Genomic DNA, 11,443 nt, shown 5'->3' with positions numbered 1-11,443 from the left:
AAAGGCAAATCCTAATGGTACAGTGCAGTTCTACACTTCATCTTACATCTTACTTCGTATGACAGTGATTGCCTTGAGCACAAGCCTGACACGTTCCTCAAACATCACAGCTGCTTCTTGGGCCAGCGGACCTTAATGGACGCCACGAGTGGGATTGCTCCCTCCAGTAATTCTGACCCCCGCAGAGCTGTTCCCATTATCCATTCCCAACTGTTTCACCTCAGAGCTGTGAATCCCACAGGGAGATTTCACTGACTGCCGTGCTCTGGATAGATGAGAGCAGGTATATATATTCCCAATTCTCTTATAAGGAATGATGTGCTATTGGTCTGGCCTGATTTCCATAGATGAAAACATATGACATTTGATTCCACTTTCCACTTTTCTTCCCCATCTTGTTGTGTTGCAGATGATTATTATGTACAGGTAGAGCAACAGAGATGCTGTCCTCTTAATTAGATTTATCACAAGTGCCCAGCCTCACACGTATTGACAATTAGAAAGTGTTCTTTGGATGGAGGTAATTGTCTGATATGGGAACATCGATAAAGCAATAGAGTGATTAACAAAATACTGAAAACATATGGATAAATCTGAAGCTGTCCAATCTGGGTGTTCTCATGGCGAGGGGGTAAGTAATAAGGTTAGTCAGAGGACGGATCCATCACCACTGTGAAACCAAATTGTTTTTTATGGGATTGTGTGATTGAAGAGCTTCTTGCAGGCTGATCTGGCTGGAGGCCAGCGAGCTATGACTGCAGGCACTCGGGGAATGGCAGCACCTTCGCTGCACCCTGCAGTAATTGCTGTGAGCAGGAAGGTTAGTCAATACCCGAGTTCGTGGTGTTCATATTGCCCCTAATTCATCTCATCTCACGTGTACATCTTCTCAATATTTTCTGTTCTCTGCACTGGAGTGGAGAAATGGCAGAAATTATATGCTTTAATAGAATTTGGCATTGACTCTTGTACCAGAGAATGGCTGAGATGATGGAGGTTGTGCTGTGCAGCCACTGCCAGCCAAGGGTGAGCAGCTGGGGCTGTTTGGGTGGGGTGGCACGGACCAGCATTAAGAAAAGGAGAGATAGCAAGTCCTGGGTTTGTACTTCTCTCACAGAAAAGAATCAACCACTGTATGTAAGCATTGCAATGTTCCAGCCAGCTTGTAATCAGCTGCTCTGTACGATGCTGTACCCTTGGCCTCCAGAGAGTTGGGTTGAGAATGTCTTCCTTCAGTGCGTGCTTTTTTTCTGTATCTCCATTTAAAATGTTTCTGTGCCACCTATCTTGTGACCTTTTCCCTTGTGTCTCAGTACCTAAAATGTCTTTTCTGAGAAGCCTAAAGAAGTGTGGCTGGTGTGGTGTCTGACCCCAAGCTTTCCCACTCAGGAGGAATGGGAGGCGATTTGGGTATCAGAGATTCTTACTGTTGTCTCTGCCTTATTGTGTTCCTTGTCAAATGACTGAAAGGGAGTCACTATTGTTTTAGGCTTCTGTTTGGAAGTATCAGTTCCATAGCTAATTATGTATGAAATCAGACTGTTTTTTAAAACTCTTTGAAGTTTTTACAAGCATGACTTAAAGTAAGGAAATAGACCAATATTTCCCCTTACTTTGAAGTTACTAAGACCAAATCTAATTGCAAAGTGATTAAGACTGAGTCACCACAATTGTGTCTCCTCTGAACAGTTTTCAAGCAATATTAATACTCTTAAGTATAAAACATTTCGTAAATAGGAGCACAGAAGCTGGGAGGTTGGGCTCTGAGCAGTCTGAATTTTATGCTGAACTTCAAGTTGCCTTTCAGTGAGTGACAGCATTACATAAAACATCAAAGCCATTCTGTGCACTGCATGGAAAAAAGATCTACCTGCTTAAAAAAGCAAAATCAATGATGGAAGACATTGCTTAGTTGTCTGTTCCTACAACTTTTCCGGGTCTTTTTTTAATAATCATTTATTTATAAGCCGCAGAATTAATGCCTGAGCAGCTTTAAAATGAGGGCCTAGGGATACTCCAAGGTTAACAATTGTATTTTTATTTTCATAGTGTGCTATTTCAGTTATTAAAAGCTATTGGAGCCGATGATAACAGTCACCCATAACAACAGATAATTGAATAGATTTAATGGAGTCTTGATTTTAAAATACTTGCTTTGAATGACAATATGCAAAGTTAAATAGATGATGGATGAGTAAGATTAAATGGAATGAAACTCTGCCTTACCCAATATCAAATACATTAATATAATTCTAAAATACAGTTAAAAGGCCATGAATGTCACGGTCAAGGAAAACACCAATGCCGCTTGCAAATGATAGAGTCTTTAAGGTTGGGAAAGACCTCTAAGATCTGATAGTCCAACCATCCACCTGTCACCATTGCCCACTAAACCATGTCCCCAGGTCCTGCATCTTACCCTTTCCTTAAACACCTTTGGGGACAGCGACCCTTCCACCTCCCTGGCCTCACCACTCCTTTTGAAAATGTTCTGCTAGCCAAAGTTGAAAGATGAGTGCCTAAATGCATCCGTAGGTATGCACACTTGTTCTGACTCAACAGCATTGGCATCTCATGGAGGTTTGTGTTGGTTTGGGTTTGCACTCAGGTCCTGTTCTCCTGCCTTTGGGCACTCAGTCGTGCTGCAGATGTGTGTTTTGCAATAGCTGGGTTAGGAAGATGGAGGAGTGCTTTGTAGGAGCAAATTAAAGCAGTTTTCAGAGTGACATGGAGTTAGATAGTTGTTATCTAAGAGTCTGGGGGAAAATAGTATCAAAATGATAATACAGTTAATTAATAAGTCACGAATCTGTCCTGATCTGTTTGTGTACTGTTAAAGTTAAAGGAAAGGTGACCCCCTGTGCTCCCTCCTGAGACAGCACAGAATCATCCACAGGGGGATAAATTTGGGTCTTTTTTATTCAGGCCACCTCATTAAGGATTCAGTTCAGACCCGTAATGCTTCTGTACTGAGTCATCTGGATCAAGAATAGGACTGTTTTCAGCCTCCAGACCAGGGTGATAAACAGGTCTCATTAGACATCTTTCAGGGTCATGGGTTAATATGACCATAAATCTAAGGGTAATTTCTCTGAAAGCCACAATGAAGTCATAGTCTTGGGTGTAAAATGTCAGCTTTATTGTTCCAACATGATTTATTCAAGAAAAGCAGCTATAGGTAATTTGTGATTTGTGCGAAAACATGAATTCGTGCATAATAATCTTAATGGAGCTTGTTTACATCTTCTTGTGCATAATTAGTGAAACATATGATCCAAGTTGTTCTCATTTAGAGCCCTGTTTTGGCTGGGCGATGCTGTGGAGTCGGCGTTGCCAAGAGCTATACTGCGTAATGCTTTCTGATGGATTTAGTGCCATATCTGCACACAGCAGTGGGATCTGCAAATGTATGACAAAAAGATCAGGGCTATCATAAACAGCAATAGCTGCTGGAAACGAAAGCTGTGATTCCAGCACTGGCAATTCCTTGGTGCCACACACAAGTGAGATCTATCAGCTGTGTCTCATACAGAAGCTTGACATGGAGTGACTGACGATACCAATTAGGTGTTGCTGACTGGACAGCCATTAGCATTATTAAATATTCTTAAATTCCTTCATGTTCTTGGTTATTGATACGTGATTACTGGAAATCAGTGTTTTGGGTTGATCTTTTATGCTCTCTAGTTAAATTAAAGAAGGAGGAGGATGTTATTTCATATTTTGCTGCCCAATCTATAGGATAACCAGCATTGATAATGACACTGTAGTTATGACAGTAGAACTGAGCCTGATCAAATGTTTGCTGCCAATTAGGATTTGGTGAACTTTTACCTTTTTGCAGCTTTCAAGCATTCTGACTCATACAGATGTAATGGGTTTCTGAGAAATGGTTTATGTAGCCTGTTCCAACAGGAGACATATTTGCAGATAGATCATCTCACTGAGTTACCTCTCCCCTATTCACTCTTCATCACGTTGCATGGTGTAATTTGCTTGCTAATTACGTTCTTTGCTCCTGTGTTGGATTTATGAAGCTCTTTTAACAGCAGAAATCAGCAGGATTCAATGACCCAGGTGGAAGATAGTCTCAGTGAGTAACCTGCCCTCTGCATGCCCATTGCCTGTGCAATGCCTGGCCCCTGTGCAGCCCCTCCGTGCTCTCCCAGACCTCCCCCTGCCCCAGGGCAGGGTTCTTTTGCTGCAGCCTTCCCTTCCCTGCTTTGCTCAGCAGAAGCTGGAGGCAATCCCCAAACAAGCACCTGGTGCAGAGCCCATGCTTCCCACCTCTGATTCATTTTGCTGGGGGTGGATTTTCTCCTTATTACCCCAGCCCCTGGCATAAAGGGCCGGACAGAAAAGGAGGTTTGGGTAACAGATATCTGCTTGTTGTTGAAAGTGCTTGCATGAACTAGATAAGGGGAAAGTAGTTCTGGAAGGAGGGAGAAGATCAAACTGTATGGACACCAGTTCCCATCAAATCCTCATTCTTGGTCCAGCTGGCTCCCATTCCTGGAGCTGATGAACATCATCTCTGCACAAGGCAGCGCTGTATCAGGGAGCCAGAAACACAGGGTTGTAGCTCCATCCCCAAGTCAGCAGCTCCATCATTTACTTTGTTTGATCACCTCTTTCATTTCAGCTGTTTTCCAGGGCACAGCATAGCAGCCTTTGAGTTTGAGCTCTCTCTTTCCACAAAAAAGGCCATCGTGCCTCTCCCCGATACCTGTCTGTGCTTTAACCCTGCTGCAGGATCTCTCCCTTGGCCTTGATGCTGAGATCTTCAAGTAATGACTAATCATTAGCACACTGCAGCCAAGCTTTAATTTTCCCAAATCAAAAGCCTTTTACAGCTCTGCAGTGTGTATGATCTGCGCAGAAGGTGTATCGGCTCCAGCTGGAGATAACAGGTATGCCTTACACACAGCCATGTCCCATGTGCATAGGCAGAAATTGCTTTTCATGTCTTTCCTATAAATGAGGTTCTTGCAAGTAGTTACTGAGCTCAGCATGGAGCTGTTTCTGAAAGAGTGTCTCATCTGAGGCCTTTTACTTCTGGAGCTTTCTGGTCCTGCTAAGCCACAGAGTGCTCTCACCACGCAGGATGGGAACCGGGATCCAAACACCCTTACTGAGCTCTGTGGCATTACTGCACCATCACATCTGTCGGTACCTCAATAATTTCTAAAAAGAAAGAAAAGAAAAAAAGACTTTCCTGGGTATTGCAGAAGTGAGGCTGAACTTTCTCCAGTGCAGTTAGGGATAATCTGACATCAGTGAATTATTACTGTTCCAGGAGTGGAATTTTGCTGCTTTGGTTCCTGATGCTGCAGTGCGATGGCACAGAGATTCTGTTGGGTCATTTCCCAGTACTTGGCTGGGAGGGGGGGTTGGAGATTCATGATCCTTAAGGTCCCTTCCTACCCGGGCCATTCTGTGACTTGCAGCACGTGGGGCTGCCCCCACAGCAAGTACTCCTCATCCATTTCCCCAGGCACCATAGTGTTTCCCACTGACCATGGGGACCCGTGGGCAACTGTGGAACTGGGATGGTGACAAAGGGTAAATGGTGTTTGATTTTCAACCAGAGGGATGCCACAGAGCTGGCCAAGCACTGTCCCATGGATTCTGTTCCATCAGGCCAGCACCTTGCTCCTTCCTCAAAGCACACAGGTCCCCACCCCTGCACTATTTCAAAGATGCCAGGCTATTTCTCTGTGGCTGTTTTATTGCCCCAAATGTTTTTTCTTTTTATTGCATACTTCAAATGCAATAAAATCAAAATAAAGGGGCCAATAAAAGAAAATGCTCTTTCCTGGCACTTACCCTCTCTGCAGATGTTTCCAGAATTGCTCCTGCCTGAATGCTGCCTGTTCCCCAGCACCATTTGCCCTGTTACGTCCCCAAAGACTCTTCCTTTTGTTGCCAACACTATTTTTCTGGGATTGCTTTCCCAACACTCCAGCCCTGCTCTGTGACATGCTGGAGACTGCCAGCAGATAGGACATGGTTGCAAACGCAAAGATGAAGGAGTCTCTGGATATGCAGCAGCCAAACACAGGTCTCTCTGCATTAATTTCAAGCCAGGCTTGTCCCAGCCCTACTGACAAACTCAGCAAGGTGCTGCTCGTGCCTTCTCTCTCCATTTTGCTTCTAGGGCATCGGTAAACCAGGGAGCAGATCTGGAGGATACAGGGCTGATTCTTATGGTTTAGGAATGCAGCTCTTTCTCCTCCCCTGGCATCAGTCCTGTAAACAACGGAGCAGACTGGAGGCTTCCAAAACCACTGCAGTGGGATGTGACCATCCTGCGCAGAGGCCTCTCATGAAGGAGCAGGAGTCCATCAGCTTTGTCAGCCCAGAAAATGGGTTCCCTCTCCATCCCTTACAGGTACCTCTCTCGTTCTTTCCAACACTGATGTGGGAAGCAGTAAATTACGAGTTTGGTATTGAATTCTTCAATTACAGCCCTTGCTTTGCGATTTCTGCCATCTGCTAGGGTTGAAGGTACCTTTAAGGCTTTTATTTTAAATCCTACTTCATAACCAGTAAAATATTAAAAGAGGACAAGATAACCTTGTCGGACAGATTAGATACCAGTTTTCTGATTGTTTGCTTTATAATATGTTTACAAGCTTGGTTGATTAAGGTAAAAGGCTTATAGAAGAGGACTCCCACCTTGAGAGGTTTTCCTACTTTGAAAATAACATGAAGAATTTATGATCATTAGCAGCATGATTTATAATTTATAATCATCAGCACCGAACTAGGGTAAGATAAGCTGATTTTAGAATAGCTAAATGTAGGCTGAAGCACAAAGCAAAATAAACGTAGGCTACATTGGAAAGATGTTGAAGCCTTTGCGTTGCAGATGAATTTAAGGTTTAGTGGCACAACCTGTTTTAGTGTGTGTGATGGCCCTGGGTATATAACTCAGGGCTGGCGGCTGATGTCAGCTCTGTTAGGGCTCAAAATCTGAGCTTGTCTCTCTTCTCCATGCTGTGGAAATGAGAGGGGCCTTCAGTCCCATCCTGCACCTCCTCGGGCCGTAACACACACAGGATGAAGCTGTCCTTGGCTCTTCTTTTGCCCAAAGGTCATACAACTGCATATTGTTTTTCCATTCAATCTAGCAGCCTCTCACAAAGCCTTGCACTGAGAGGAAAAGCTCTCTTTGTGTTGGTGCTCGCCACTGTCAGCAGAGACTTAATTTGTCTTTTACAGCGTTGCGCGGCTGCTCCAGGCGTGACCCCGTGCAAGCAGCAGTCAATACTTTCCGTGGATGGAATTAGCTGTGATCTTGTGTAGACAAGGAAAAATCTCACTCTGATCTTGTCAGTAGGAGGCTGTTTCAGTACTGCTATGAGGAAGCTAACAAACAGGAGAGAAAGAGCTGGCAAGGTATGAAAACCCCGCCATGAGTTTCACTGGGGAAGTCCCTCCCTCTCACTGTTTACCTCTTTGTTTAACCTTGGTTTGAGCTGACTTTGGAACACAGCAGTGACAGCAAACCTGAAATTTCCTGCAGAGGCCCCAGGCAGCAGTGGTGAATCCAACCCAGCATTTGATTCACAGCCCCACGTGGCTCTTGTGATATGTATGTTTAGTTTTGTGTTGAGAAAACATATATTTATGAGCATTTTGGCACATTTCTCTCTCTATCATTTATGGGTAAAGTAACTATGGGAGGATTTCTTTTTCCTTTGCTCCCCTCTTCCCTTCCTCATCTTTTTTCCATTTTCTGATTGCTTGACACAGCTCTCCTAACTGAAAGAAGACGGTCAAAGGTGAGTAAAGGTGAATACTGATTCTTCATTTTCATTTGAGTCTTTTTGTAATATGTGTGAACACAAACTCCATGTTCTTTCTCCACTGTTGCCCAGTAAGACTCCCAGAATCAAAATGGTTTTGTTTTTGTTTTATTGCTTCTTCGTATTAATTCTGAGGTCTGAGCATCTCCCAAGGAATTGTTGGTATTTATCAATGCATGATGGGTTGATGGTTGGACTTGATGAGATCTTTTCCAACCTTAATGACTCAAAGATTGTGTGATTTATGGAAACTACACTGACAATAACATGATTTATCTCATGGGATATTTCAGAGAATCAGGCAAAGCCTCCTTTAAAAACATTAATATAATTTTTTTTCACAAGGGCTCCTTTTGTCTCTTTGGGATGCACTGCAGATGCCAACGGAGGGATTAGGGGAAGTTCAAAGGTACGAAGTATTAAGTGGCAGAACTGATAGAGAGTGCAGGTGGTTCTTTGTGCAGTGCTTGTCCGAGGCAGGAACCACTCAGTATCTGGCATCTGCCGTGGTCCCATCCCAGGAACACAGGTGGAGCAATTTCCAGCATTTACAACCATGTAATCCTCTCCAAGTCCCACTGCCCTCTTTCAAGAACAGACATCAAAAAGCATTCTTCCTGGTCCACTTCCACATCTTTTTGGCATGCAATAGGTGTTTCCTTGCTTTATTTTGGGAGAAGTTTGCCCGAAGTCAAATTTCACCCCAATGGCTCTCCAGGGGCGATTCCAAACACGTTACAGTCAAGCTGGGGATGAACTTGAATCCATGAGTACAAAACCACTGCCCACATTGTCTCCTTTCCTTGCACTTCTGTTTTTTGCCCTGAAGTGGTTAAATTTCAAGCTGAAGCTTCTTCGGGATGACTGAAAAGAATGGCATTTTCTGTTGCAAGAGGCTCAGCTTTGCTTCCTTCCCCCTCATCGCCTTCACCACATCTTAAAAGGCACCGCTGATGCTGTGCTGCTGCTCGGAGCGGTGTTTGTGAATGTGACCGTGTCACCCACACACTTCACAAGGCCAAAGTGAGAAAAGTCACCGAGCAATAACAAATCTCATGCTGTCCACAGCTTCGGCGAGACAAGGAAACCAAGGCGCTAATGGCTTTGGGCAACAGGCCTTCCAACAGCAGCTTCGTGGTAGAGACAGTTACATCACAGGATAAAATTAGGCTCTGGCCTTGAAACTTATCTGTGGCAGAGCAGGAGCTGTAGCCTTGCAGCCATCCGCATCTCATGTAATTCTCCAGAAATTACGCGCTTTGAAAATCCCTGCCTTTCATTCTGACAAGCTGAAATCTTTTCTTATGGCACAAAGTGCTTTCTCTTCTGGCCTTTGTCTCCTTCTCTCTCTCTGCCATGCGTTATGTTTAGAACATTTTCTCCTCGCTCATCCTCACCGTAAAATATCATTTTATCACGCATACAACAGCATGAAACAGAGGGATGTGCAGATTGTCGGCTCTTCTCAGGAGTTACTGCAGCCTGTGTGTTTATCTCCCAATCTCAGCTCCCCCTGGCAGTCCATTCATGGGCAGAAAAACAACACAACAGCAAGTGTGGATTGTAAATAATATTGCCACTCCACAAAGCCTACGTGCTTAAAAAGCAAGCAAGCAAAGAGAAGTGCATGCAATGAAAGCCTGTCTCTGCTTTTGTCCTCTGAATGCAGGCTTGCTGCTCTTGGTGTGAGAGTATAAATGAGCAAACTGTAATATAATCAGAAAGCTTAGAGATAATGAATGTTTTGGTACCTCTATGTAGTGACAATGTCAACTGGCCCTCCGTTAATAATAGGTGTGTTTTCAGTGCAGAGCAGGTGTAATAAATCCACATTAAGGCTGGGGAGATACCACTGATTTCCACTTCAATAGAAGCAGATAGCAAAGTCAGGTCTTTTGTGAAACCGAATTGATGACAAACCAACCAATAACACGTGTATACAGAAGTGCTAGAAATTCCTGCAGCACCTGTGGGCCCTACACACTGCAAATGGGCCTCATTCAATCCAACAGGAGTTGCTACCAAGGGTAATCCATTACCACATCCATTTAATTTTATGCAAATTCTAATGTTCACAAAGCAATCGTACCTGGTAAATCTGTGCAGGAGCTGCACTTTCTAATTGGTTTTTGCACAGTTCCGTGCTCTGAAAAATTGTTTGTTGACAATTATGATTAAAAAAATGTATAAGTTTCCAAATCAGAACTTTTTAAAAAAGATGTCAGAGCACTTTTCAACACATTTCCCTGAGGATTTTATTAAGATGGATATTGGAATAAGTTAGGCCTATGGTTTGGTAGATACATTAATCTACGCAAAAACACATTAAAAACAAGACAGATTTATTTCAAATCCTGAAAGCTAAAAGCCGTTTTTTTTTTCAGAAAAAGGAAAATTTTAAAGCTCAAGGTGATAATAAGGAAGTCTGCTTGCTTTGAAAGGAATAATTTAGTGCTGGCTGAAGCCTTGATTGTTTTTCCCTTCGGAGCAGCATGGTAAGCATTGGGTTGCTCTACTGACTGCAACGCTCACTGTAAAACAGTGTGAATAAACCAGTGCTGCAGACTCAGAGTGTGAATCCATTTCTCTTTTTCTCCCTCACTGAATATCAGATTGTTAACGAGCATTCATAATAATATAGGCTGCTTTCACCCTTGTCAGAGATGGTAACTTTGTCTTACTCACAAACACCCCGGATAAGGGTGGGTAAGGGCAAAGCAAAGACTCAGATGAGGCAGGGAAATGTTTGCTTTTGCAGTGACAGGATTAAAAGAATCTCCCCATTCATAATGCATAACGAGGGACCAGGAAAGCGCAGAGCCCTCCTGAGACAGCCCAGGAGCCCTTTAATAATGGAACATTCACCTCTGGCAACCGTGGGCCTTTGGAATTGCTGGGTCTTGGAAGAGCTAATTTCTAGTTACACTGAAAAGGTCTGACTTATACCATACAAACCTCAGGTTGGACTGAAATTGTGTCTTTGCTTCCATGGATATTTGTGCTGTGCTGGGGCTGTGCTTAGTGGTGCCGTGGGTGTTGCTCATCAGGCACAGGGGAGGCTTTCAAAAGTTCATTAGAGGATGGATTTACACTCCTGCTTTCTCTCTCTTGGTCTCATGATCTCATCTATTCTCCTTTCTTTCATTAGCACTTTATATCATTTGACACTTCATCAGCGTGATGGTCTGTTTACTGTATGCAAATAATTCCTGAATTATGCATGAATAATTACGAATTTGTGTATCGGTTTCCTGAACTGGCTCAGTGCCATGTAAAATTAGCTTCACTCAAATGTGAGCACAAAAACACGCCGACACAGTCGAATTAGAATTGAAGGAAGAACTCACCTTGAAGCGAGCACAAACTATTGAGCACTGCTGGAAAGGAACAAAGTACAGCTGGAGTCTGGCAGATTCTGCCATGATCTGAGGGCTTGGAGAAGGCAATCATGTGTGGTGGAATGTGGTCTTCTGCATTGGAATGCCTCTTTCAGGTGTCATCCTCCTGGCATGGCTCATCCAGCCTTGCTGGCAGCCTGTGGGACCCTAACACAACTGACTAATTTAAATCAGTTGATTAAATTGTAATGAGGTATAGACATTTAATTTCTCTGCCATGATGATTTCCTGCAA

The sequence above is a fragment of the Meleagris gallopavo genome, chromosome 9 (genome assembly GCF_000146605.3).
Source record: "Meleagris gallopavo isolate NT-WF06-2002-E0010 breed Aviagen turkey brand Nicholas breeding stock chromosome 9, Turkey_5.1, whole genome shotgun sequence".
Taxonomy (NCBI): domain Eukaryota; kingdom Metazoa; phylum Chordata; class Aves; order Galliformes; family Phasianidae; genus Meleagris; species Meleagris gallopavo.
This window is presented reverse-complemented; position numbering follows the sequence as displayed.